This window comes from Boleophthalmus pectinirostris, unplaced genomic scaffold (assembly GCF_026225935.1).
Source record: "Boleophthalmus pectinirostris isolate CB_2022bp ecotype Guang Dong unplaced genomic scaffold, ASM2622593v1 HiC_scaffold_1, whole genome shotgun sequence".
Taxonomy (NCBI): domain Eukaryota; kingdom Metazoa; phylum Chordata; class Actinopteri; order Gobiiformes; family Gobiidae; genus Boleophthalmus; species Boleophthalmus pectinirostris.
This window is the reverse complement of record NW_026570970.1, coordinates 39,026,720-39,034,284: the sequence shown is the minus strand read 5'-3', so window position 1 is coordinate 39,034,284 and position 7,565 is coordinate 39,026,720.

Sequence of the window (7,565 nt, the reverse complement as noted above, 5' to 3'; positions counted from 1 at the left end):
CTTTTGTCAAAAATGAAACTCGCCTATAGAGCTAATACTTCCTGCGCACACTCTGACAAAGAGAGCGTCACTGCCAACTACTGTAGTGGATGTGCAATTACACTTTATTCTAGTATGGCAAAAAAAAAAAGCATGTTCCCCGAGGTCACACGCCCCCCTCTGGCATCACACCCCCACGATTTGAGAACAGTCTTAAAAGATGAAAAAAATCACTCAGTGGACACTAGACTTAACTGTGACAGAGTGTGTATCTGGTCCCCCTCTCTCAGTTGGGGGATGTGACTCTTGTATGTCTGAGTGGAGAGTGTCCCTGTGGCAGAGTGGTGATCCTGTTTAAACTCTTGTGCTGTTTCCCTCCACAGCCACGGCGTACGGAAAAGGCACGTACTTTGCGGTGAACGCTCAGTACTCGAGTAGTGACACATACTCCCGCCCCAACACCTCAGGTGAGAAGCTCATGTACCTGTGCTCCGTCTTGACCGGAGACTTCACTACAGGGACCTCAACAACGATAGACGCTCCTCTGAAGAAGGCTGGCTCCCCTGAGAAGTTCGACAGTGTGGTGGACAACATTCAGAATCCCTCTATGTTCATCATCTTCCACGACAGCCACGCCTACCCCGACTACCTCATCACCTTCAAATGAGTTTAGACCTGGTGGAGATCTGATGTAGACCTGTCTGTCCTATCTTAGTCCTGGTTTAACAATAGATAGTACATCACTGGAACTGTTAAGGCCAGTGCACACCTAACAACTAAGAGCTGTAAACACTGGGCCCTCTGCACACACTGTGGCCCCCCCTCTACACACACCATGACCCCCCCCTGCACACACCTTGGTCCCCCTCTGCACACACCTATGGAGCTTCTCACTGATAGAAATGATCAAGTGCTGTTTTAAGTGCACTTATCAATATAATAATGTTTACTCTATGTGTTCTTTTCAGTGGTCACTTTTGATGCTTAGAACATGTTCACAAATGTATTTTAGCTTCAGTCAAGGTTTTGTTCTGGTTTAGTCCTGTTTACTTTAGTTTAGTCCTGGTTTAGTTCTGGTGTAGTCCTGGTTTCGTCCTAATTCAGTCCTGGTCCTGGTTTCGACCTGTGATCATCTCTCCACAGCACTGCCTGTGTTCATATGAAGGACTTATTGTAATGTTTTTGTCTTTCTTACTGAAATGTTGTGAATTTAATGATTAATCTGCTGCTTTTAAATACATTATTGTAAAATAAAGACACTTCATGCGTCTTTAATTCTTGGATATTTTCATTAAAGGTGCTGCACCTGACTTTCACTGTCAGAACTCATTTATTTTAAACAGTTTGCAGTGCTCCAAATCAATCAATCAATCAAACTTTATTTATAAAGCGCTTTTCATACAAAAATGTAACACAAAGTGCTTTACAGTGATTAAAAAACAACCCGACACCCGACAGGAGAACCAGTTGAGAAAGCACCATCAGAGGAGCCGTCTACACCAGGAGCAGAGAGACGTCCACCACCACCAGGAACCACCACAGGGCCCAGGGGAGAGATGAAGCCCAAGCACCAACCCTCCACCAGGAGCCCACATGACAGAACCCGACAGCCACAGCCGACCTCTGCTCCTGATACAGAGGCTCCTACAGAGGAAACACTGGAAATCCTAAAAATATGCCTAAAATAAATAAATATATTAAAATGTGTACAGTAGAAACAAGTAAAAGTATAAGAATTCAATCAAAAGCTGAGCTAAAAAGGTGGGTCTTGAGCCTGCTCTTAAAAACATGAACGTTCTCTTTGGCCCTGAGCTCCTCCGGCTGCAGGTCCATAGACGAGAGCCGTAGTACTGAAAAGACTCCTCTCCGTGAGTGTGTGTCCTGACTTTGGGAATGACCAGGAGCTGCTGCCGGAGGAGCGCAGGATCCGCGAGGGTTCATAGGGTAAAAGCAGTTCTGAAAGATAAGAAGGCCCAAGACCATTAAGACATTTAAAAAAACAGTAAAAGAACTTTAAAATCAATCCTGAAACTCACGGAGCCAATACAGTGATTTTAAAACCAATGTAACGTGGTCCCGCCCTCTGGTCCTCGTCAGGACACGTGCTGCTGAATTTTGTAATAATTGCAAGTTCTTCCTCACTTCCCTTATGCATTCGGAGCATCCTGTTTATTCACCATGATGAGTTTGTAAGCACTTTTCACAGACTGCTGATCTCCAGCACTATCTCCATGAGCAGAGAGAAGACCAGAGGTTTGGAGGAGATGGAGGACATCCACATGTCCTTTGCTCTGGACAGACAGACTCTGAAGAGGTCACTCATCTGCTGGAGGACAAACACCAGGAGACACCCTCACACACATTTCAAGTCTCTGTACCTGGTTTTACTGTTTTCAAAATGAACTAGTTTCATTGTCAACAGTTTGTAATGGTCCAAAGTTATTCCACATTTACCTCATGCATTCAACAACAACTAGCATGTTAATAACACTTCCTGATTCTCTGACAATACAACATTGCTGACTTATGTTGACCTCAAGAGCTGCTTATATAACATATCTGTACTGGGGTAAGACACATTTACTCAAAAAAGGGAAAAACGGGTACAGGGACTTTAAAGCTGACACGTGATTATTATGATGTTTATTTGTACAGGTATATATATATATATATATATATATATATATATATATATATATATATATATATATATATATATATATATATATATATATATATATATATATAGGGGGGGGCAATGAGCTAACCAGTGTGGGTCCTTGGGCAAGACCCTTCGTGCTACTGCCCACCTCATACAATGATGAGAGAGAAAGAAACGTATGACATGCCGGCTCAGACGTCGCCCGGCCAAACAAGGTCTGCATCAGGTGCTGGGGAACCAGGGCACCTAATGAAAAATGGGCTACTGGAACACGGCGGAGATGGGCGAGATGCGAGAACAAGGCTCTGTTGGAGCTACTACTACAGTAACCCTAGGCAGAGGGGTTACATGAACAGGATGTGGGAGAAATGGTTATTACGATACCCACAGTCCAAGCTAACGGCCAAACAACTAGTAGCTCAGTGTTCCAACATCCACAAACGGCAACTGCTATCACAACTAGAGATTGATGAGGTACAACACAAATGCCACGGCAAGGGGGAACCAGTGTGCCAGGTCACAGCACAGAGGCACTGATCCTGGCTGCTCAGGAGCAGGCCCTGGGCACTCGAGCAATAGAGGCCCAGATCTACCACACCAGACAAGACCCACGGTGTAGACTGTGCAAAGAGGCTCCTGAGACAGTCCAGCACATAACTGCGGGGTGTAAGATGCTGGCAGGGAAAGCATACATGGAGCGACATAACCAAGTGGCGGGCAGAGTGTACAGAAACATCTGTGCAGAGTACGGGCTGGAAACCCCAGGATCAAGGTGGGAAACACCTCCAAAAGGTTGTGGAGAATGACTGAGCCAAGATCCTGTGGGACTTCAGATACAGACTGACAGAATGGTGATGGCGAACCAACCAGACATAGTGGTGGTGGATAAGAAACAGAGCAGAGCTGTGGTGGTTGACATCGCAATACCAAGCGATGGTAATATCAGGAAAAAGGAACACGAGAAGCTAGAGCAATACCAGGGGCTCAAGGAAGAGCTGGAGAGAGCCTGGAAAGTAAAGGCATCAGTGGTGCCTGTGGTGATCGGACACTCGGGGCTGTAACCCCCAAACTGGAAGAGTGGCTACAACAGATACCGGGAAAAACAACGGACATCTCAGTCCAGAAAAGTGCAGTACTGGGAACAGCAAAGATACTGCGCAGAACTCTCAAGCTCCCAGGCCTCTGGTAGAGGACCCGAGCTGAATGAGGGTGAGAGACCAACCACCATGGAAGGTGAGAAACACACTTTTTTTTTTTATGTATATATATATATATATATATATATATATATATATATATATATATATATATATATATGTGTGTGTGTGTGTGTGTGTGTGTATATATGTATATATATATATATATATATATATATATATATATATATATATATATATATATGTGTGTGTGTGTGTGTGTGTGTGTATATGTGTATATATATATATGTGTGTGTGTATATATATATATATATATGTATATATATATATATATATATATATATATATATATATATTATATATATATATATATATATATATATATGTACACACATACACACCTACATACATACACTTATACATATATGCATACAAACACATACACACATTAAGGGAAAATAAGAAAATGAAACATATTAAAACATAATAATAATAATAATAATAACAATAATAATAACAGTAACAGTAATACTAACCGCAACAATAATAGTAATAACCATAATAATAATAATAAAAAAAGAAAAAAAAAAGAATAAAAGGTGTCTAAAAAATCACACTCCCAAGTAGGTTTTCACTAGGTGCCATCTTTGTATAAACAAATCCATTTTCAATTGAAAAGATGTCAATTTTTCCATCAAATACACTTGTTTAACCCTGTTTCTCCTTTCTGTTACAGTTGGTGCTAAAACCTGTTTCCAATTGGCTGTAATAGTTTTCTTTGCAACTAGCAATAAAATATGCAAAATATACTTTTGGTCTGCATTAAAAATTTCTGGTGTTATATCTAATAAGTAAAGTAAAACATTTGATGGGATTTCTCTCTTCAGAATTATCTCAATTTCGTCCCTGATCCCCCTCCAATACTCTAAGATAACAGGACAGTCCCAAAAGACGTGTGTGTGATCGCCTATTTTTCCACATTTTCTCCAACATAATGCTGCTGAATGGTCTTTAACAAATCTAGAAATTACAAATGGGGTATGGAAAAATCGTATTATAATTTTCCAATTGAATTCTTTCCACATTTGACTGTTAATTCCTTTGTGACTGCCCTCACATAACTTGTCCCACTGTACCTCTTCTATGATAGTGTTTAATTCCAATTCCCAGTTTTCTTTAACATTATATGTGTTTTGATAGTTAATGGATGAAAGAATTTTGTACAAGTGTGAAACGTGTTTCCTAGATGGAAAGTTTTTACTTGCTATTGCAATTAAGTATTGTTCTATATCATTTGGACTACTTACAATTCGGTCACGTTCTTTATGATTCACAATGTAGTGCCTAATTTGAAGATATCTATATAAATCTCTTGCAGGGAGATTAAACTGTTCCTGAAGTTGCGCGAATGATTTGAAATCCGTTCCATCAAACAATTGGTTGAGAATGTTAAGACCTTTAGCTGCCCAGCTCCTAAAGCCCTGGTCCCACACGGAAGGTGGGAAATCTACATTGCCCACTATAGGCATAGCCCTAGAGAATGAACCAGTATCTTTAAGCATCTTTTTTACTTCATCCCATATTTTTAGGGTATGCTTAGTCCACTCACTCCCAACTTTCATCTTGTTGACAGATTTTATATGTAAAAATGGAAGAATGGACATCTGTACACCCTTAGCCTCCCCCTGTTCTATTTTGATCCATTTTACCTCCTCGTCCCCTGCAACCCAGGTCACAATAGCTGTTAATTGAGCAGTCCAATAGTAGAGTTTTAAGTTAGGTAAACCTAAACCACCTTTATTTTTGGGTAAATTAAGTGTTTTCAGTTTAATTCTTGGTCTTTTTTGTTGCCAGATGAACTGAGAAATTAATTTGTTCAGCATAGTGAATGTCGAGACTGGGACTCTGACTGGCAGAGCTTGGAATAAGAACAGAAGACGAGGAAGCAAATTCATTCTTATTGTGTCCACTCTGCCATATAGAGATAAAGGCAAGACCTCCCAGCGGGTGAGATCACTCTTAATCTGCTTAATCAGTCTATCATAATTTGCATTGTACAGTTGTGAAGGTTTGGGTGTGAGAATTATTCCTAAGTACCTAAATCCTTGTTCTGACCAGTGAAAAGTCACCTCCTCATTAAGCTGGTTTGGCCATTGCCCAGATGTCTTCATCACTTCTGATTTATTTTGGTTGATTTTGTATCCAGATATATCCCCATAATCCTGTAAGCATTGCATTAGTCTGGGGATTGAAGTACCAGGATATTTTATAAAAAGTAAGATATCATCTGCAAATAAGTCAATTTTATGGGTTGTCCCTTCCCCATTGTAGTGACTATTTGTCAAATAAAAGTAACAAACAAAAGCGTGGGCAAACTCAGAACTAAACATAACTCAGATAATCACCTTTGGGCACCATGGGTATGTGGTTTACGCAGTACAAATCAATGTCCATGACTAGAGATAATTTTCCAAGATTTATTTTCCAGTTTTTGGGCAAGCAACAAGGAATACATGTTTAAGGCGACTCCTGCTGCCTCTCCTCATGACTGGCAAAAAACCATAGGCCCACCCAGGTCACTCTGGTCCATGTGTATCACCCTCCTTTATCCCCGAGGTGACCCAAATTAAATCAAAAACAAAAAAGAGGTGCTAACGTAAATAATACCAACTTAGACTAAGAATAATATTAACATAGCAAAAATATATTATACATATCAACAAAACTAAATTAGTAAACTAATTAACAAACAAAAATAATAAACTAATTTTAGAATCAACAAAATAAGCAAATAGCTCCTACACCCATCTTTGATTCCCTGGATCTGATCATCCTGGCGTATGGCCTCCGCCAGCGGTTCAATACTTATAGCAAACAAAATTGGTGATAATGAATCGCCCTGTCGTACCCCTCGTTCTGCATTAAAAAAGTCAGAACAATGCCCATTCACCCGAACTTTTGATTTGGGATTTTTATACAATGACCTAAACCAACTTACAAACTTCTCCCCAAACCCCATTTCCAATATTGTTTGTTCCAGAAATTGCCAATCCACACGATCAAAAGCTTTCTTGGCATCTAATCCGAGAAGCATGGATGGTTGTGCATCTTTAGTCATTATTGACTGTAAATTTAAGGCCCTCCTTATATTATTAGATCCATGACGACCCAGAATGAATCCTGTCTGATCCGGATTTATGAGTTTTTTTATATATTTTTGTATTCGAGTTGCTAAAATTGAGGTTAATATTTTGTAATCTACACATAGTAGACTGATTGGGCGATAACTTGCACATTGCTGTGGGTCTTTTCCTTCTTTGTGTAAGACTGTGATGACGGCCTCAGATCATGTCTCTGGAGGGTTCCCTGAATTCAAGACATAATTATAAAGCCTACATAAAACCGGGGTGAGCTCATTTATATATACTTTATAAAATTCTCCTGCAAACCCGTCTGTCCCTGGTGTACCCAATAGTCGCTTTAATCTCATCTTCTCTTATAGGTCCAGTTAGCTTTGAGGCTTCGTCTGTTGCCAATTTCACCATTTTCACCCTTTTAAAAAAGTCTTGAATTTTTTTGCTTTTAGATTCCTGAATTTGACCTTTATATAGTTCTTCATAAAATTTTGCAAAGTTGTTTGATATTTCTTTAGGATTGGTTGACGTCATATTACTATGAGGTTGTTTAATTTTTGAAACTATGCGACTCGCCTGAGCCTTTTTTAGTTGAAATGCCAGCAGTCGGCTAGCCTTGTTACCAAATTCATA